The sequence below is a fragment of the Gallus gallus genome, chromosome 1 (genome assembly GCF_016699485.2).
Source record: "Gallus gallus isolate bGalGal1 chromosome 1, bGalGal1.mat.broiler.GRCg7b, whole genome shotgun sequence".
In the NCBI taxonomy this organism is placed as follows: Eukaryota; Metazoa; Chordata; class Aves; order Galliformes; family Phasianidae; genus Gallus; species Gallus gallus.
The window spans coordinates 81,774,114-81,795,776 of record NC_052532.1 but is presented as its reverse complement, the minus strand read 5'-3'; the positions used below and the strand labels follow the sequence as shown (position 1 = coordinate 81,795,776).

The window sequence follows — 21,663 nt, the reverse complement described above, 5'->3', positions numbered from 1 at the left end:
AAATGCCTGCTTTAACACCTGGGGAGATACTTCCCTTCATTTCTCATCATTACCAGTTGATCTCAAGCAAAAAATCAGTATTTTCTATGTGTTATGCATGTAAATATGTCCAAACATCAAAGTAAGCAAAGCCAACACGGAAAGGAAGGTCTGTGTATAGAGGAGAGGTCACATACATTAGGATACTGGCTAATGATGGGAAATGGTTCATCCTCAAGCAGCACATAAGAAGTGATCCAGATGAGAAGACATAAAGAGGGAATCAGATGGGACTCAAAGCAAACAGCTGCAGCAGCTGGAGGGGATGCCAAGGACAAATCAGACATGAAGTAAAATGATACTTGGGTGAGAGCCATTCAATGGGACACAAAGGGTTTGATTTTCCCTTAGATTCAGCCTCCATCTACTGACTAGACAAATCTTAAAATTTTGTAATAAGTCCCTTCATTTCCCTAAAATGTTGAAAAACAATCCCAGTGTAAACTGACATCTCTCCTTTCAGTCTTCTTTTCTCTCTCTCCTACCAAATCCCCAGTCCCCCAGATAATATCAGAAGTAGAAGTAGGAAGTTTGGCACTTGGATAACAAACATGCCGTTTATGCAGGCTTCCCCCCCACCACCTCTGTTTGGGAACAGATAGAAGAATGGTAAGAAATTGCTTCCACTCACTGTGACTGAGTATCATTATTTGCAGAATGGGATTGCTAAGGACGCTGACTCCTACCTGTCTAAGGCTGTGGTGAAGGCAAGGTGTTATGTAGGTGCTATCATGAAAGAAAATGGCCTCCAGAAGAGTAAACGGTTTGCTGTGGGTCAAATCAATGGGGCCCCATCATGCATGCTCTAAGCAAGCATGGCATCACCATGTATTAGATCCAAAGGGGAGAGTTAGTTCAACCCGATTAGCCCATCACAGTAGCAAACTGCGCTATAAATTGTTCTTAGGCAATAAACAGTAATGAACTATATTGAAACACTGGCTACTTTTAGTTAACGAAGGAGGTGTGCAGATTTGAAGACTGCCATTTCATGGAACAACCAAGCAATCAGCCAAGGATGAAGATAGCAACAGACTGATCAAGCCACATCTTCTGTACCCTCACAATCAACGCATACTGAGGCAGTTTCTGCAGATTGCTTGTGAAGTACCACTTATATGTTATTCAGCTTTGATGTGTCTTGCTGTATCTACATTAAAAATGCTTTGTGATCATGAGACTCAATTTCCACTTCCCATCCAGTCATGCAAATATGTTTATAGAGGAAAGCTTTCACTGCTAGATTGCTCTATACAGGAACATCTGATCTCATTCATAAGATAGACTTTTTGGGTGGGGGCAGACAAAGATAGAAAACCACGTGCAATCAGAATAAAGCTCAGACCACCCCTCAAGAGTTAGGTTTGTTTGTCCAAGCTGAACAAATGAAAATTGGGATCCATATACCTACAAGGCTTTTTTAGAAACCCAGGCCCATCTCTGTGATTACATCCATCCCCTCTTTCCTCCTGATGATGTCTTCTGAGATGAGATCTGAGGGAGAAGCCATTCCCCTTGCATGAGAAACATGCAAGTCAAAAAAGGCTCTTTGAAGAAGAGGATTTAAAGCGATGGACAACTTCTGAAGCAGAAACACTCAGACAGCAAGATCATTTGTTCAGAATGTAATGTCTGGCCTTCCTCCGTGCGATCATCAAACGCTTTGGTGTTTGTGGGAGAAATCTCTCCCCAGAAGCCGCCTGGCCCCTCCTGCTGTGAGGTCATAGCTCTGGTTTTGTCACACAGCTGTCTGTTGCCATGCGAGTGTTTGTGCTTTCACAAAGTCAGCGTGAGATGACTTCACAGCAAGGTCATGGAGGAGCAGATGGGCTTTGAAGGAGGGAGGGAGGCAGACCCCTTGTTTAAACACAAATAGCGGTGATAATTAATTAACCAAAGTAGCAGGGGAAATTATGAAAAACACGTGAAAGGTAAATGGATTTCTGTTTAGCTGTCTTTCCCAAGAGGCTGAATGTCTCAATTGCAAAGGGGAGAGCTTTACAATGAACTAATGAAACAAGGACATTTCCTGTGGTTTCTTCAAGTGGATGTTCTTGGAAAAAAAAAACAACAACAACAACACCACGTAGAGAGCTCACACTTTCCCATCCTTCTCCCTTCCTTTCTCATCACCACTAGCTGACCTCAACCAAAAGATCAATATTTTCTATCAGAACCTTGAGTTCCTGTATCTCTTCAGCATACAAGGGCTGTGGTGGGAATAGACAATTATTTAGACAGGAAGTTTATTGTTCTGCAGTGGCTTAACAACAAACAGCCTCTGTTTATAAATGAAACAACTACATGTTTGCTCCTCTCCTGACTGCCAAAGCCAAAAAATTGTCTTCAGCATTGACCAAGGTGGACTTTTTCTTTCCTGGTACATTTAGCATTTGCATGATAAGGAACCTGCTGCCAAATTGCCCTCACCTCCCCATAAGCGTTTAGCTTTTCCTATAGCAGTACTGGTTCTGCTGTTTACCTTCACATTGTTACCCTAGCCAGCAGATTTAATTCCAGAACATACAAGAGCAAGTTACCAATTAAAGATCAGGATTGTCTCAGTATGCAAATGAATCACCAGAATACCTCAGAAAGATCTGTATGGCATGAACTACAGTAATTACTCTTTTTGCATTCCTTCTTAGGACTGCTTTTGCATCATGCAAATGGGTCAATATACAGTCATCCATCTAAGATTCAATGGGAAAGTGAGCATCTTTGCATGCTCTCTTCACTGTTTATTCTGCCAACACATAATTCCGCCTTCCTGCTTTTCAAATGGGAGCTGAAACATCTTTAAAGAATGAAATTCTGTGCTTACATCAATGTTTGGCAAGATAAATAGGAAACCTTACCAAAATGTAAGAGGTTTTTTTTTTTTTTTTTTTTTTTTTTTGTTGTTATGCGACTGGCAGTTCTTTCATGCCAAAGAAGTTTGGGAAAGTGAGTAGCTTTCCCAAATGAGTTTGGGAAATGAGTTCAAGATAACTTCTACAAGAAAAGTGGGAGTGTGCATCAGTTTTCCTTCACATACAGGATGCTGACCAACCATCTTCATTCTCTGTTTACAGCTCTGAACATAACACAGATATTGTCCATCAAACATAAGCATTCAGATTCCCAGGACAGTCATTGAGATTGGAAAGTTCCTCTGCTAGGTTAACTAGAGCAAGGTTAACTTGAGCAGGTTGCTCAGAACCATGTGTAATTTTTAATGTCTCCAACAACTCTCTGGGCAGCGTGTTACAGTGTTTGTGCACTTTTGCAGTTAAAAAGTCTCCTCTTTCTTGTAATTAAATGGAATTTCCTGTATTGCAGTTTGTAGCCGTCATCTCTTATACCTTCACTGGCTGTCACAGAGAAGACTGGTTCCAGTTTTTAATTCACCCTTCTGTACGCTAACAGAAGGGTGTATTAGTAGTAGTCTGTACTTCTCCAGTTTGTGAATGAAGAGACAGCATCAAAAGCCTTTCTAAAATAAAACCAAACAATATCAACTATCAAGATCCCCAGTATGCACTCACTCACTGAACTAGTCTTTCCTTTGCAAATCTGCATTGACAACTCCAAAGCGGCATCTAGAAAGGGTTTCCAGGATACTTTCTTTACCTTCCCAGAGGGCGAGGTGTAGTTCACCAGCCCATTGTGCTATGAGTATCCTTTGCCCTTCTTGAAGATGAGTATGACGCTTCTTTTTTCCCCAATCTTCAGGAACCTCCCCCAATTACCAACACCTTTCAAAAGTAATAAAGAGTGGCTTCACAAGGACATCAGCCAGCTCCCTCAGCACTCAAGGATACATTTTGTCAGGTCTCACAGACTCATTCATCTCCAGTTAGTTTAAATGTCCCCAGACCTCCTCTACCAAACCTGCCTTCACTGTGCTAGTATCTTCCACTGGTCTCAGAGGGATGGGATTCCCTAAAGCAAATCTTACCAGCAAAGACAGAGGTGAAGAAAGTATTAAGTTCCTTTTCCAACTCACTTGGCAACAGGTTCCCGCCCTTTCAGCAGCGGCCCCACATCTTCCTTCAACATCCCTGGCCTGTGTACTGGCATCACTAATGAAAGTGCCTGGCACAGCTTCACAAACGTTGGCAGAAAGGAATCAGAGAGCCCCAGATAGGCATTTCAAGGTCGCCCTTGCCCCCCCCAATCTGATTTGATGAAAAATCTGTTTGTAGTTTGTGACTCTGATGCCTTTTTTTCTCATCAAATGCAGCTCTCAAATAATACTAGGTAATACCACATCTAATGCCAGATAGGTATAAATGTAACACTGGGAAGATCTCTCCTTTAGACTCTCACAGTTTTGTTCCCAAACTACATAAAGTATGGATTCTTCCTGCCCTCAGAGTTATGTTGGCTGATACTATTATTTCAAAAGGATCCCCACCTTGTAGGTATCATGTTGAACCATGTTGGCTAAGGCTGTCTTTTTTTATCAACATCACTAATACGTGCTTTGGGGGTAAGTTACTGCTACCTGCTATCAGATAATTAGTCAGTAAATCATTCAACCAGCTACAAGGTATAGAGCAAGGACAATGTTTCCAAACCCTATTATCATCAGACATTTATATTGCACTTTATCGCGAAGGATTCAGAAGATTTAAATACACACTGTAGAATGCTGGCATTTCCTTACACCTGCTGCTAAAATGCAGTCATCTTTGGAGCGGGATGTCAGTGTTTTTTTAAGGGCCACATCATGGGACAAGCTTATCACAGGAAATTGTGCAGATGACCTCTGTATCTACTAAAAATTTTTAGAAGAGTTCAAGAAGAGTAGATGTCTAAGCTGAAATTTTGCTGCTGGAATTCTGCAGCTAAAAATCTGTGCTTCCAGTTGTAAGATATTTATCCTTCATTACAGTAACATGACTTTCTACAGGCTTTTGCAATTAGAGTGGTAGAAAATACAGGGTAGGAGACAAGTCTTGCAATCTATGCATGCCTTAAACTGAATTTTATTCCATCTCTTTGCTACACTTACCTGCACTAAACACTCCCCCAAATCCCTCTAACCGAAGCTAACAGGACAGCTGTGGTGAAAGCCACAAAAAGGAATTAAGAGATGGGATCCTTTTTGTATTTTTATTAACCTTGGTCATAAAAGGAGATGGAGCAAAATTTACTGTGTGGCTCTGGTGCCTCTTTCAGGTAGATTTAATTCGGGAGTACTGAGGGTGCAGCCCAGTGATGAAGTAGGAACAATACACACATCTTTAATTCTTGTGAACAGGCACATCCATGACCAGATCTCACTTTTACATGAAAAGCATGTAATCTACATCACATTACTTTGTGATTTTACACAGCGCTGTCTCACAAAGTAGCACTACAACTCCCTTTCACCACACCATGGTGGTATACTGTATCACCATCTCAGGAAGAAACACAGCACAGCCTATTAGGCGATCTTGGCATTACTTTCTGCAGTGATGAGCCTGCTTATGGTAGTGCCTCATCCAAGCTGTGAGAAGATAAAAAATAGAGTAGTTCAGTTGGAAGGGACCTACATAGACCATCATGTCCAAACGTCTGACCACTTCAGGTCCAACCAAAAGCTAAAGCATGTTATGGAGGGCATTATCCAAATGCCTCAAACGCTGACAGGCTTGTTATAATACAATACTAACCCAGGAGAACTGCCAGTGAATACTTTATGGAAGCATGCACTGACCTATGCTTGCAACTCAAAAGCTCAGAGAGAATACAGTCTTCCAAAACTTGGCAGGTATTTATTCAGACTGTAAAATAAAGCTCTAAAGTTCAGAGGCATTTAGGTTTGAGGTTCCAAGTTTGATCACTGCAGATGAATCCAATTTGGGTAGTTTTACAACACTATCTACACCAAGTTTATTTCCAAATAGATCTTCGTGAACTCATCATTAGAATGATGACTGAAATCCAATGGGACCGTTATTTTCAAGTACTATGTCTCCTCTGAAACCCAAGAAACCTGGTCACCATCACTAGGAATCTCTACTTAAATTTATAATGCCAAGAAGAAACACGTTTACTGATAGTGATGAATGCCAATACAGCAGTGACAATACTGCTGAAGAATTTCCCCCTTCCAGGAGCCAGCTTTCCCCACATTCTTCTTGAACGGAAAGATCTCCCAGGATTTCAAGGAAGCAGTATTTCAGCTCACAGCATAAATGAGATTTTGAAGTGCATCTCTAGGTCATCCCCGTTCCCTGAGTCTGGACTGCAGAGTAGTCTAGGAGTGCACAGACTGGATTCCCTTCTGCTGAAAATGAGATGCGGATATCTGGTAGTAGATATTTCATTTAGAGGCAGATCTAATTCAAAACACATTCCCCAGCCTTGAAATTTTTGCAGTCAGGTCCACAGTCCTGATGTTTCATTCTACAGATCTTCTCCAACAGGTCTGCAATATTGCTTATTTAGACACAGGCACATCATCAGTCTTTTAACTCCTTGACTGGAGCATCCTAATTATGAACAGGAATAGCTGTTCCAATCAAACTGTGGGGGCATTGTGTACATTCAACAGTACAAAATAACCTCACACTGCTGGGATCTTAGATGTTTGTATATGATAACAGTAACAAGAAGAGATGTCACGTAAAGAGATGCAGTCAAACCAGAGACTCTAATTTCCATCGACGCCTGAACAGGTGCTTAGCAAGGGCAGGCAAAGGAACAATGGCAGTCCTGCTGCTGACGTCAGCATCATGATTGTGCTGCTTCCCCTGCCTTCAGTAATCTTCCACTGAAAATTATATTCTTGATGTTGAAGAGAACAATATGCATTGAGAGGAGACATCCTAAGATATACATACAAACACACACATCGTCCTCTCTGAAGAAAATCTGCTATCCCCTCTTGCCTTTTGTTATCCTACACTGAAGTTTGCCAAACATAACTAACACCATGTACTTGTTGATAAGTGTCACTTCCTTCATACTGCCATTATGAGGGAAAGCAGAAAGGAATAAAGGCCAACTAAATACAGCTACAGGAGTCTTATTCAGAAAAACAGAAACCCCACTTCCTTTTGTCATGATCTTACTGCATGTTCTTATCCTTTTCCCTCCCTCCCTTTCTCATGGGAAGTTCCCTGAACTACATCTTGTAAGATCAATTTTAAACGTTCCTTCTTTCCACCTTCAAAGGCTATGAAATTACGTTCAAGTTCAGTCATAGGACAGGCTAGAGTCATCTGTCTTAAAAATTACTACGAAATGGCCAATAGACTGAGGCTGAATCAAGGACTTCCTAGAGCAAATAGAACTGAAGAACCATGCTGTTCCAGCTGGAGTTATGGACTGCAGAAACTCTCTTGGGGAACAGATAACGGAAGAGCACTTGTTCACTCCACCATACACACACTGCTGGTGGTGGGCAGAGGTGACAGCAACCAGGAGAAAACTGCTCAGAAAAAAAAAAAAAACAAAACCTAAGAACAAAACAAAACAAAAACCACCTGTGTAAATGATGCTCCAAAGACCTGAATTCTTTCCTCTGTCCATCCCTCAGAAGTTACATAGTGGGAGGAATGCCAGTCCTCACGGATGCTCTAGGAGTGGATGTCATGGGCCTGTTGTTTATAAATCCTTTTCTCAACAAAGAACATTTTTCAGAGATACTATACAGCACTTCCCATTTTTGGTGGGATACCTCGACTTTTCCTACAGCTCGTTCTTTCCATTTAAAAAGTCAGTGATCTGCTGGTGCCATACAAAAGCAAAGCAAGCACCCCTGAAGCGATATGAGTTGTACCAAGCAGTCTGCACCTTAGATCTAGTTTGTGACTTCTCATTCCCCAAACCGCCAAAAGACATTCAAACAATTCCAGGCATATGTGCAGATGTCTCCTCAAATCTCTTAAAAACATGTTAATGCCAAGTAGCGATTAACTTCTCTGTCACTGCTACATCCAGGGGCAGCCGGAAAGGTCCCCCAGCACTGTTACCTACAACAGCACACACACTAACTCTGAGGTTAAGAAGAAAACCCCCTCAAAATGTGTAGCAAAGCAAATAAATTGGCACTGAAGCTTGAGACAATGAAATAGCACTGCTATAAAGCCCAACATGCTCAAATCTGGAAGATACAAAACCTGGTCAAAATAACAGCTCTATGTACAGTTTTTCTCTCTGCAATTTGAAAGCTTAGTGAATAAAAACAGAGAAGGGGAAAATGCATTTAGATAATTAGCCTTCATGTGCTGTCTGTTTGGTTGGCTTTTATTGCAGTTATACGTCTGTCTCTGTGCAAGCACAGATATCAGCTATTAACCCTATTAAACATTTTTCATTGCAGAGTACTCAGGCTTTGTTGAGATCTAATACTAAACCATTACATTGTCTTCCCGTGAATCAAACAGGGTGTGAATCAGTTTCCTAAATACAGGCAGCTAATGCCATCTAAGTGACCCCAGTGTATGCAGCCTGGCTCTCCTGAAAGGCACAGGCCATATGGTACATGTGCAACCTTCAGTGCATATCTCACACACACAAGAGCATAACCCAGTACAGATACCCATACGTAGTGCAACCCAGACACGTAGGTACCGACCCTTTCAGCAGACAAGCACCAGAATACAGCTCTTTGTCACGGATATCCTATACTCACCTTTCATTAACTAAGGACAAGAGAGGGGAATAGCTACCGTTAAACTTAGTATAGCATAAGACTTTGGGTTCAGGGTGAAGGACAGAAGAAACTGTGTGTGCCCAGGTGGGTTCGTATCGATCAATGCACAATTGTCCATGTATTTTTTCACACTGCAGCTTACAACTCAGATAGATAACCCTCAGTAATTCAAAAGGCACAGCTCTCTAGCTGACCCTGTACCCTCAAGTAATACACAGCCTCAAGTTACTACAGGTTACAGAAGAGCAAAGAGCAGGCCATGAAGAATTAAAGAAAGGAAAACTATCCAGGGAAATGAAATGTAAGGTTCAGCTCTTGAGCACATAATGTACCCTGTATTGATGCTAAATCTTTCTGTTCTTGAGGATTTGGGGTCTTTTTTGTTTATTTATTTATTCTCTTTTTAAATGGTTAGCCCATAGGAAATAGATGTGAAAATACAATATTAATTATTATTATAACAAAGTAAGACTATTTTAATTGCATGAGGGTGCCTGGATGACTGTTACCACAGACACAACAGGGACTGCAGGTTCTGTGGTAGTTGCGTGCTGTTCTATTAAATTCAGCGTTTGTGAACACCTGAATGTTTGTGTGCAGCTGCATGTGCTCTGCTTTCACTATTAGGGCAGACGCATGCAATTTCTATTGGAAAAAACACTCCCCTTTGTGACTATTGGGGTGTTGCACAATGTGAATCCAGGCAGCAGCAGCAGGATACTTCTTCCCTTTGCCTCTCCTCCCCCTCATCTTTCCCTTCTGTCACTCAGATGATAATGATCTGTGTTGTGGGCATTTGCTGGAAAGCTTTAACGTAACCATTATTTTTTAGGTTGCTGGAATTGAGGTGGGCGTTGAGGACTCCAATGAATACAGATAAGCTCAAATCCAAGCAAACTCCATCTTGTCTAATCTTCACTGAGCAGTAATCTGGGAGGCACCTTGCTTGCTCTCATTTCGTATGGAAGGAGAGCAAGCACACCACAGTACCAATATTACTGAAGACTGGATTGATCTCACCTGTTCACATCCCGAGGTCTCCTGATCCTTCGCTACCTCAATAGCTATAATCTGTCCCAGGAAGTATCATTCACAATGAGACAACTCCACCCACCTATTACTGGAGCAGCAGAGGCAGAATTTATTTCTATCTCATTGAGTCCACAAACAAATGCTCAAAATGAACACAAACCCAACCTTCCGTGTTGGGAATTTTGCTGGAAGTTTCTCCACATTTCAGATGTAGAGGCTGAGTTTGAACGAATGGTTTAAGCTTGCTTATTAAAATATGGAAATTTATAGCCTCTTTTTAAAACACGTGAAATGGAAGTAATGAAGTTGATAGGAATTTGCAATTTTATTTCAATATACTCAGGTATTGATGCCCTGTGCAAACTTTGTATGTTCTCTCTCATGAACGACAGAGCACAGCTCTAGGAACAAGAAATCCCTGTAAAAAGGACGTTGGTGCAGGGGTAAAACCTGTGAGGAAAAGAAGAATCAACAAATGAACTCTCCCCGTGGTCCAGAAGCATACAAATAAAGTGACAATTGCCAAAAGACAGGATATGCTAAGACCTCACAAATTATATTAACAGTAGTAGAAGAAGGACTCCTTGGTTGCATTAATAAAAGGACAGCAAAGAAAAACTAAGCAGGAGTGCTATGCAGTCAGCATGGCGTAAAGGAAGATCTGCGTGTATGCCAAAAAAAAAATAAATGAAGACTTGGCTAAATGTTTTAATACGGATGGTGATACTGAGTACAGGACAAGGGCAGTATAGCTAATGGGAATGAGAAAATGGAAATAATAATTCCTGGAGTGGAGCAAAACTCTGAGTTCATAGCGCACTCAAGTAGGTGGAACAAGAGAACTTTCACCCCAGAACATTTAAAGAACTGATAAGGAATACTGCAGGGTAAGCTGCAAGGATCTCAGTACAGCGATCAAAATAGAAGGGTCTTATGTTACTGCAAAGTACTCAATTTAAAACACAAAAGCAGGAAAAAAAAAGAGAAAATGATTTGGGCAACTACAGATTTATTTACACGATCCCAACAGTATGCAAGGCTTTGTAATACAAGCTGAGGTAATTAAAAACATCAAGGTAAGTGGGAAATACGATAAAATGCTGTATAGTTTCTGCGAAAGCTCTAAACAAACCAACTGCCTTTTCTGATCACTGATTTTTCAAACAAAAGAAATGTAGTAGACTAATCTATCAGAGTTTAAGTAAAACGTCGGATCCGGTGTCTTTAAGAGAATTATTAGTTATGATGCAGATGATGGCATTAGTAAAGAACTGTAAGGCAAATAAGAAATTGATGAAAGAGATGACAACTGGTCAGGCTGAAAGGGGAATTTATTAATGGAGCTCCTCAAGGACTGAGACCAACTTTATTTAATATTTCCATGATTGATCTTAGCATAAAAGTAAGAGCGTGCTATTGAAGTCAACAGATGACACATAGTTGGAAAACACTGTCAGCGCAGAGGGAGACTGAGACCTATAAACAATGAACCACCTGACCTTGAGGACTGGACAAACAAAAATGAGGGAAGAATGAAGGGCAAGGTCAAGAACTACAGCAGAAGTTTGTCATGCAAGTGGGGAGCTTGTTAGTAGGAAAGAACAATGGAGGAGACAGACCTGGGAGTACTAATGCCTCATGGGGTGACTGTACTGACAAAGAAATGGAGATGTCATTATAGAAAACGCTGGTCAGATCTCATCTGAAAGAAGTTAGAATTCTGGTTACCCACTTCCATGAGAGATTTCTTTGTTTTTGTTCTGATTTGAACTGCTCTGCTTGAATAAGCCAAGGCACAGAAAGTTCAGGGTAGAGGGTGACTAAAAGAGCTTGCTTCATTTTTCATTTACGAAACAGTTCCCCAAATCAGAGTGAGATGTTTGTTGCTGAGTCTGGATAAATGCTTCACAGGGATTAACTGTTTCACTCTCTTTTCCCTCCATTTGTGTGAAAGTTTCAAATGGCAGGAAGCAGTGCAGCATCAGAACCTCTGCTGGATGCGTACCAATTCAACCTAACCAGGAATTTCATCTTTCATCTTTCCATCCAGCCCAGCAACTCAGGTCTCTCATTCAGCCTGAAATCCCAACACCTACTGCCAAGGTTGAAGAGAAAAACTTAAAACATGCAGCACAGGAAGAGAAATCCTTGACAAACAAATCTTTTTCCACAAATAGGAGGATATGCAGTTCTCATAAAAATGGTAATTAGAGCCCAGCATGAGGAGGCTGATTTTTTTTTAATAACAATAATAATAATAATAAAAACAACTCCGAGAGGATTCATTCAAGGAGAAGTAATATTTGTCAACATTATTGCTATTATTATTGTATTACCACTAATAAGGATGATAAGGCTCTCACTAAGGGACAGGACCTTCTATGTAGCTAAGTAAACATCCCAAAAAAGTGCTCCCCTTGAGGCCTGTCTTCAATTAATGAAGAAGATTGACAGATGGGCCTATACCCCGCTGCAAGGTACCAACCACTTGCCTCTCTCTAATAACTGTTTAATTTGCTTTTCCCTTACCAGTTACGCTATGCAAAATCATTGGCCTCTGCCACCCAACAACAAAGCAGCTGGTATTTGCATAGGAAGACCTTCGCCAGTGCAGACCTATCTTCTCATAGACCCTATTTTCCTATCCGTATCTCCTCTGTCGGTTTATTTGCTCCCTTCTTCCCCTCCCTTCCCAATGCCTGCACAAGGCCCCGCTGTTAACTGTGCCAGGAAATGGTTTGATGGTGATAGGGAAATAAATTGATCAGACCTTCTGAACGGCAGCCATGGGAAGAAAGAAACACCCCCGGCCATTTCTCAGTGACCTCTCCCTGTGCTTAAGGAAAACTCATAAGCACTCAGCATGAATTAACATGGCCTCATTATAAAAACAGAATAGGGGTCAGAAGAAACTAAGATGGGTAAGGAAAAAAAAAATCCCATCAAAAGCAACATCTGAGGCAGAGATGCCCTAGCTGTGGAAGGCAAAAGAACTAAAGCTTCAGAGGGAAGGGAGATGCTAGAGGCAGGCACAGTAGCAAGCACAGCTTTCTTAAGAAGCAAAAAAGGTAAAACTCCCCAAAAGCTGCAAAAGCCTTGATGTCAAGCTGGACAGCATCATGGAAAAATGTTCACATATCTGCATCCCCCATGAACTGTCATTTCCAATCCATGTGTAGTTATTGCTACCATGTGGGCAGGTCAGGGAATGGCTGTGTGATGGCCTCTGGAAAAGAGGAGGGTCTTAAGGAATCACAGTTGCACTCTGGTTTCTAAGGGAAGAAAATCTGAATGGCAATTGCATTGTGTGGTGCTGTGTGGAGCCAGGAGTTAGCTTTGGTGGTCCTTGTGGGTCCCTTCCAACATGGGTTATTCTATGATTCTACGAACAGTTCCTCCTACCTGAGTCGTATTTATTTCCTGCAGGCCCGTGAGCACAACACTGGTCTGCACTGTGGTGCTGAGCCCTGACTACTCCAGAGCTTCTCTGTAGGGAAATGTCCCAGTGTTGGCATCAGTCACCAGCAACAAGACGAGCCATTAACTCTACAGAACAGCGTGTCACGATCCTGCCCTGTCTGCACACTTCACTGCAAAAACAAAGCACTGCGGGTCCTGCAGTCACTTCACTCTTCAGCTTGGCCTGGAGAGAGGATGACTCAGTGAGGTCCCTGGGGAGGGACAAGTAAAAGCTGCTGGCCTGACAGCTCTGCCTGCCAGCAGAGCAGTGCGGCTGTGGTGTGGGCACTGCACTGCCCATCCTGCCCTGCACCTCACCGCCCAGCCTGGGCCTTGTACAGCAGCACAGGCAAAGCACAAGGGACATGTCACCATCTCTGTCACAGCTGGAAGCTTAGAAGCCTGGCCTCAACTTGTTTACCATAAGAGGTAATAGCAGGCATTGTGACAGCCTCCTCCACAAGGCCCAAAATCAGCCCAGTTCACTCCGTTTTCTGACAAAGAAAAGTAACAGGCAGATCCTGGCCACTGGGCTCCATGGGGCTGCCTCCCTCCTGACAAGCAACAGGAAGAACAAGGCACAAGCATTACAAACCAATCGAGTCAGCAGCTTACAGAATCTGTCGATACACTTTTTCTTCCATCTTTTAAATTATTTTATATTATTAAATCTGCCTTGACAAAAAAAAAGAAGAAAAACACAGAGCTAGATGAAAGAAAAAATAAATTGGACCTTGAATTTATTTACTCTGATGCTATCCCTGATAATTCTCACCCTTAAATCACCGTACTGCTCTGCAGCAGGGCCTTCCAACATCAATATTAATGCTCCTTGCTCCTGGCAGCGGCTAGTGGAGGTGGCATTTCATAATTCAGATGCAAAAATTAAAAGTCAAATGTGAGAGCAGAAGGAGCAGAGCAACTGTGCTTGCTCAGCCTGCTGACCAAAGGCCCCTCGGTGAAGGCTGTAACTACCTCCCATGAGCAAAGAGTGGGCTCTCACTTGTGGCTTAAGAAGTGTCTCCTGTTCTGAGGGTTACAAAACTGAAAGTCAAGACAGCCTAATATCTGAACCAGAGCCATCTAGCATCAGCAAGGACTAAATGCAGTAACATCCACATTTTGGTGGCAATTGATGCAAGATGTAGCACAAAATAAATGACTACTGTGGGCTATGATGAAATGCTAAAGCTACCTTAATATAGGGGGCTCTAAATATTTATATATATCACATTCCTCCAAATGCAGGATGCTTGCCTTAAAAATAACTTCTTTTTTTAAAGAGAACATTGCAGTTTTTCTTTCCTCTCTCCTTCCTTTTCACATAAATCTCTTCTGTCCACCTTTTCACCCAGAAGGACTAGAAACTTCCTTTGAGAAGAAAATAACAGCGGGTTGGATTTTTGTGTAATAGCATGTCACCAAGGGCTGTGGCTTTAAGAAATATACCAACTATAACAACACTCCTGATAAAAGCCCTAAAATTGGTCACATTACCAGAGCCGCGTGTCAAACAGGGCAGGCACATCAAGCACCAACTCAAGCAGGTATTTCTGCTCCCTGTCCCACACTGCTCCCCCCCGGCTCATTGCTTAGGAGCAATACTAATTCAATTGTGAAAGCAACATTACCACCTTAGCATGCAATGCTCCAGAGTGGAAAAGCAGTGCCTGTGCTGGTGATGCCTGGTGTCTGGCAGTGTCACACTGAGGCAGAGCTATGTGCTGGGAGCCCTGGGAGAGCAGCAAGGGAGCACTGGCTTGGTTGTACTGCAAGCTGAGGCAGAGCGCTGAGCACTCTGTAGCTTGCAGTCACAGAGGACTGTCAGAGAGAGATGGGGCAAGGATGGTCCAGGGAGGTGTGGTAACGTCTTGCAGAGGAAATTCTGTAAAACAGCGTTTCACGTGGAGAAATGTTTGGATAACTGAGCCTAATCATGGAGTTAACAGCCCTTATTTGCACAACCTCACACACATGCACACAGTGGTGCATAGGATACAAATCAAACCTCTGTCTACTTGCAGCCAGGATCCAGGCTATTAGGACACAGCAAGCAGCAGCCCAGCCAGGATCATACGAAGGAAAACATTTCATCTTCCAGCTCTCCATGCAGTAGCAAGAGACATGTTTTGCACCAAAAGACTTCCTCCCCTTTCATCATTTTCTGATTCTGCCCTTGCTGTCAGCGCAGCCTGGCCCAAGAGAAGTGACTTTTAGTACTTGCTGATGCTTTGTTGTTTAATCAGATGGCCGCTGGAATCGAGGTTTGCTGCTTGAAGAGGGAGTGGAACAGAGACACTCAGAGAACAGAAATGTCAGCCGACCTCTTGGGAGACATCCCTAATCCATCTGTAGCCTCTGCAGACAGTCTTAATTATTATTTTGTATTTTAAATGGCGAGGGGAGAATGGGATGCCTTTAAAATACATACATAAATAAAAGCACCAGGATGAGATGAATGTATCTGATGGGCTGCTAACAATCTACGTGTCTGAATTTCTCCTAGCAGGCAAACCTTGTTTACACAGGAAAACTTGCTAGCAGAGGAACATCTCCAGATTGTTTTCTGCTTGTGGTTTCTTGCCATTGTGGATATAAGTGAGTGGATACTGTTACTGAACAAGAAAATACAAAGACCACCCCTCTTCCTTAACAGCCATCTTTCCAGAAAGCACACAACACTTCTGCCTCAATGCCACACACACTCTTCTTCCAAATTTCAGTCATCTCCAGGTGTTACAGTGCACCTCTTAATGGCTTCAAAGCATTACTGGTACCTCAGTCCCTACTGAGGTATTTGCTCTTCTGCCACTTCTGGTGCAATGGCTGTGCAAGAGGGCGGGGGGGAGGGGGCGGAAATCAATCCCTCACCAAAACCAAAAACACCAGAAGGACCTATCTGACAAACAAGCAGATACAACCCAAAGGATGCCTCCCTAGAAATTGAGTTGAAACTTCAGTTTCATTGGAACTGAAGAATGTAGCAGATGACTTCCCTGGAGCAAGAAATTTATTGTGTTGGTTTCTGCAGCAGCATAAACCTACGCTGGAATCTCATCTAGCCAGGCCAGAAAACAAGTAGCAGCTCTGGTCAGGCAATCTGCAGCACTTCTGCTAGAACAACCCAGGGTATAGGTCTCAATAGACTTCTCTGCATTAAAGAAACCCTCTGCTTTCATAATTAAGCAAATCTTACTATATCTTCTACACAAAGCTGAAGGTCCTTGTGAAAGCTGCTTTCCTACCAGATTGCCCCTGCTAATTTTACAAATGCAAGGTGGAAAACAGCAGACAGACAACACAAGAGAAAAGAATGCTGCAAAAATCATTCAGAATGGCTCTGAAAGATGGGCAGGCTTTGTGGCTCCTGTGCTACAAACAGCAATTGAGGCATGGAACAGCTCCACAGTCTACCGAAGGGACACGCAAAAACTCTGTGACAACACCAGCCTCAGCTGCTGGAATGGATGTTTCACAGGCTTTGTGTAGTTATTGTTTCACTGGATGTGTTATCATTCTAATGAAGCACAGAGGCAAAAGTCCCAACTTCTTCAGCTGCTAGGGAGCTCCAACCATTTTCTCCAAGATCTAGGATGGACGGTGAGTCTCCTGGCCCAGTTCTAGCTTCCTGTATTGCACTTTTACCTCTTTGCTCTCTTGACACTGTTCCCCTTCCCCACTTTCAGACAGGCATGTTGTCAAAGAGATCTTTCTTTCTGCTGCAAGAAACAGCAGAGCAGACTATCACCCCAGGTAGAAGGCAGGACCAAGAGAAATGCCATTCAAAACAGTTCCCACAAGAAAGACAGAAGGACTTAATTAACAAGATGTGGATTCAGCCTTTTAGCTCCAGCCAATGGCTACTGGGGACATGAATTTCAATGCAACGAAACTCCATTCTTAGCTCTGCGTAGCGCTACCCTCTGTGAAACAGCAATCACAGGAAGAACTAGGCTCAATTGTGGTCCATGCAAAGAAACCCCCAGGAACAGTCAGGCTCATGAAAGGCTTTGAGAGAGGACAGCCAGCGAGTTCATCTCTTTACAACCCAGTGGCTCAAAGAGATGTCGTTGCATTCGGTCCACACTCAGATGTACCGCAATGTTTCCCTTTGTGAAACAGAATAGACGCCTCCAAAGATAGAGAGCATTGTCCATGCAGGCATAAAGCAATATTTGGACATGCTGAATGGCTTCCTAAGATGAGAAAAAGTGCTGAAGAAACACTAAATTATGACAGATGGGAGCCCTAGAAACGTAACTACCCCCAAACTGGAAAATGAAAAGGCAGCACAAAGGGCAAGCATAACAATAGAATTTAGGCATAACGAAATGCACGCCATTTAATGTGGAGTGCAGTGAAGCTTCGATCCATAAGTCAAAATCCTAGCCATTAAATAGCCTCATTTAAAAAGTTTTAAAGCAATTAAAATAAATTAGAAACTTCACAGGAGGACAAAATCACTGAAAAGGATAAGAAGCACTTTATGCCAGGCACCGCTTCTGACAGCGTTGTGCCCATGAGGCCAGATTTTTATTTGAGAAGAGCTTGGGGCCAGATTTTCAAGGGCTCTGCACCAATAATTAGGGACAGACTTTTCCAAACTGCTCAGCTCCCATTATCCAAATAAAGGCCAGATATACCGAAGTGCCCAGGGCCCAGCAATTCCTACTGTGACAGTTACAGCCAGAACATGGTGAGCTCTTTCAGAAACATGACCATTTATTTCACAGTCTGCCTAAGCAGGAACTGGCCTGCTTAAAGGACTCTCTTCTTTGGCTGGCATCCTAGAAGCATCTGATTTTTAAGTCACACTGACGGTGAGAGAGCCCCATCTTTGTATTAGCCAAGTCAGAGGCAGCGTGCTCTTAAAGCACGAGAGGAACAAGACCTGCTGGTTTTACTCCGTTTTCCTAATTCTTGCTCGAGAGACATCTATCACTGACCTCCACACGAAGCACTCCAGAGCTGACTGCAGAAGCAACCTGAAAAATTATAATGCTGCCTCCAGCCATTTTGCAGAGCTATATACATCATTTGTGGCATAGCAGAACAGGAGGCTTTCTGCGAAACAAGAAAATGCCTCTGCAGTGCTGCTAACAGAAGAGAGAGCACATCAAGATTTTTGCAGCTTTTAAGCTGGGACGGCTCTTCCTAGAAGTGAAACAAACTGATGTGATCCTACAGCAAAACCTTAGTCAGGCTTGAAAACTACAGCTTGTCTCCACTGAATTGGATGTAGCAACACTTCCTTGACCAAGTATGTGAGCTATGTAAAATACCTTCACTTGCAACTAAAATGACTCAGGAGCCTTTATCACGTTTTCAATTAGAGGTGAGGTTCTATGTGCCAAAGACAGGACAATGAGATTGCATACGGTTAGTAAGTATACAGATGTTATACAGTATACAGGGAAGTTAGGCTAGTAAGATTACTGCTTTAGAAAAGATAATCAGATATAAATGAAAGGTGCTCACCAGTGTTGTAGGCTCACAAAAACTCCACAAGGAGCAATCTCCAGGAAAAGATCCTTCTTTGGTGGCAGTCAGCCCTTCAATGGGGTCTAGGAGAGGTGCAGCCTGGCTCCACCCCTTCTGGTCACACAGCTGAATTGCCTTCACCTGTGCTCCCATGGCTGACTCAGTGCTTGCCTCAGGTGGTCAATCAGAGGTTCAGGCCTTGATTCAACAGTTCCCATACAGAGAGGAACATCTAAGTCACGCTCAGCATTCTATAATATTTCAGATCTTCTTTTGAAGTTGTCTTCTACCACTCATTTAAAACAACCAGAAATAAGGGGAGGAAAAAGCGCTTCTTTTTTTTTTTTTTCCTGATATTCCTCTGTGTCCATTTTCAGCAATGGGAAATAAAGTCCGCTGCCTGTACAGCACCTTTGAAACATCTCACAATTGCAGTTGGACAAGGCAAACTGGGTAACTTGGGGCAAGGGAGTACAAGAACATCCATATCTCAGTGTTCCTGGTTCACCAGTGGGCCTATGATAGCTAGAAGTCATTACTGTCTAATATTACACTTGATAACCAGTACTACTGGATTTGAGAGTCACCTATCTAGTGCCTCACAGAGGCATCAGGACATCAACAATTGCTAGAATAAAAAAATCCCTCAGAAATAAAAGGCTGGAACAGTGTTGTTCTTTTTTTTACCTGTACAACTGGCTCCACTGATCTCATCTGAGTAGCATCAAGGGGGGCGGTAAAGAGGAACCTGCTCCACTGCAGCTCCTCATGAAGGAGAGATAAAGAAGTCATCTCTCCCTGGAATGGAATGTTTGCAGCTATATATTACAGAGTATACTACACTTTACATTAGTATATTGCGTTTACATGGCAAGGTTTTGGTGGGGTGGCTGTGTCAATAGAGCCTAGGAGCTCTTGAGACTTTTTTCATCATATTTTCTCCCCATTGCCCTGATGAGGGGGAATGAGAGAGAGGAGTGGTGGAGCTGAGCTGCCATCAGCGTGAAACCACTACACACAGAAACCCTGTGACACCCTTCTGCTAAAACCAGGATTTAAACCAAATTTAAAAAGAAAAAAAAAAAAAAGTCCATTTGTTTTTTGTTTCTGTTTTTCAGGTTAGAAAGGAAATATCTTCCCTTGCATTTCCCCATCTTCACCTATTGTTAATGATGTAACGGTGCTAGGAGTTCCTAATTTCCTCCGCTGCAAAGCACAAGCAGGTGCATAGCAGGATATGTATTAGACCACACCCTCCCTCCTTCATGCTGCTGTTCCCTGGGGGGGCAAGATAATTACATCCACCCTAAGAAAACATCAATATTTTACTTTTAATGAGCTGGGCAGACCCAATTATCTCAGTAGGCTGTTAATAAGTGAAATTGTAAAGTACGGCTGCCGCTTTGATGGAAATAGAGTCATCTCCGAGATGGGAATTTCTGACACACAGAGTATTAAATAGATGCCAAGCTGCTGGAATGGGAAGTTAGTCAGAGAAAAAGTGTTTAAGAAAGAAAATCTGCCTTAGTAGCATCTTTCAGTATTCAAAGATAATAAGTCAAACACTAAAGAATCATGACATTAGCTAAAAAAAATATTTAACACTTGCAAGAGTAACTGCTATTGGGCCTCTCAGTGCCATTCTAATTCCTGATGGTTTATGTTTCAGATTACAGATGATGATATCCTTTTACTTATTTATTGAGCAGAAGCAAACACTCTCGTGAGGACCATATGGAAAATAAACTTTAAGACAAAAAAAAAGTATGTCAAGACTCGCCACCATTTCATGGCGGATTGAAGCTCGTGTCGGTAGCAAAAGAACATTTGTCCCTTTGCTCTCACGAGGAGCCTGGTTCAAGAAGCACATTAATCTCTTGCTCTTCCCACCTTCTCTTTCTGCCCCCTCAGAATACATCCTTTTCATTCACAAGCTAAAAAAAGGAGACAGAATTGGAACAAACCTCAAAAGATCAATGGATGAATTTTCAGGAATACTCGCATTGATAACAATGGCAACTGCGGAGATCATTCAAAACCTGGTGGAAAAAACAGAAATGTGCCTCTTCCTCAAGGTTTAGCATGCAGCTGAACTCTCCCAGTACAGAAAGTCAAGCGACAGACTCATCATTCAAATTTTATTTTTCTATACAAGCTCAGTTCCAGCTCCAAACTAGAAGGGGAAGGGGGGGGGGGGAGTTTATCCTCTAAGCTACGTATTATATGTTAATCATCAAATGAAATCTATAACCATTTTGTTTCCTCCTGAATCTCAACAACTTTGTTCTTTTCATAAACCTGGGAGCCAGGCACACGAATCTGGCTTTTGCCTCAGATTACCGTGACGTTATTCAGCTGCTCTGATCTCAGATGACTTTGAGCTTTTTATTTTTTTATTTTTTGGAAATGGAATAATCATGAAGATACAAATATTGTTGCGCCCTACCCTCCAGTAAAGCCAATGTTCACTGCAGAAAAACACGAGATATAAAATGTATTTGGCAGGTGCACTGGTGACCTCAAGCGTGTTCAAGTCTAGTCCGTGAATGAGAGAATACAAATGTGTTTACAGGTGTCAGCCCAGGCACACGTGAGCCTCAAATTCTCATTCCTGCAGAGCGGCTCCTCTGCCTCTTCCCGTCGTTTCACTGGGATCAGCGGTGCTGCTGGTGGAACAAAGCTACTCTTTGGGAACTGAGGCATCCGGTTCAACCTCTGAACGAGCAGCTGCATCTCAGAGAGAGTCAGCCCCCGATTCTGTATCTAAAGCACAAGCTCTCCATTTTATCATTTCTTTTTTTTTTTTTTTTTCCTTTAATAGTTCTGACAAACGTGGAGCGTTTCTAAATCTGGTTGTGTAGCTATGGCCCTCATCAAATGAAATGCATGTATTAGTGTAATCGTTTTTACTGACATCCCAGACACTCAGCCATATGACCTTGCAGTTCATTTTAAAGGGCAAGAGCAGAATTAGCATCCCCAGACAGCTCAGTGGAATAAACATAAACCATATAATA

At 42.4% G+C, this 21,663-nt stretch overlaps 1 protein-coding gene and 1 long non-coding RNA gene across 3 annotated transcripts in view; one reads left to right on the top strand and one right to left on the bottom strand.

Moving 5' to 3' along the window:
• LSAMP (limbic system-associated membrane protein) overlaps nt 1–21,663 on the bottom strand; it is a 965,359-nt gene that overhangs the window by 476,268 nt on the left and 467,428 nt on the right. The gene's annotated exons all lie outside the window — the stretch shown is intronic.
• LOC121106589 lies at nt 1,833–10,410 on the top strand. Its single transcript, XR_005839145.1, has 2 exons — nt 1,833–1,970; nt 9,507–10,410. It is a non-coding gene; the product is annotated as an uncharacterized LOC121106589 (long non-coding RNA).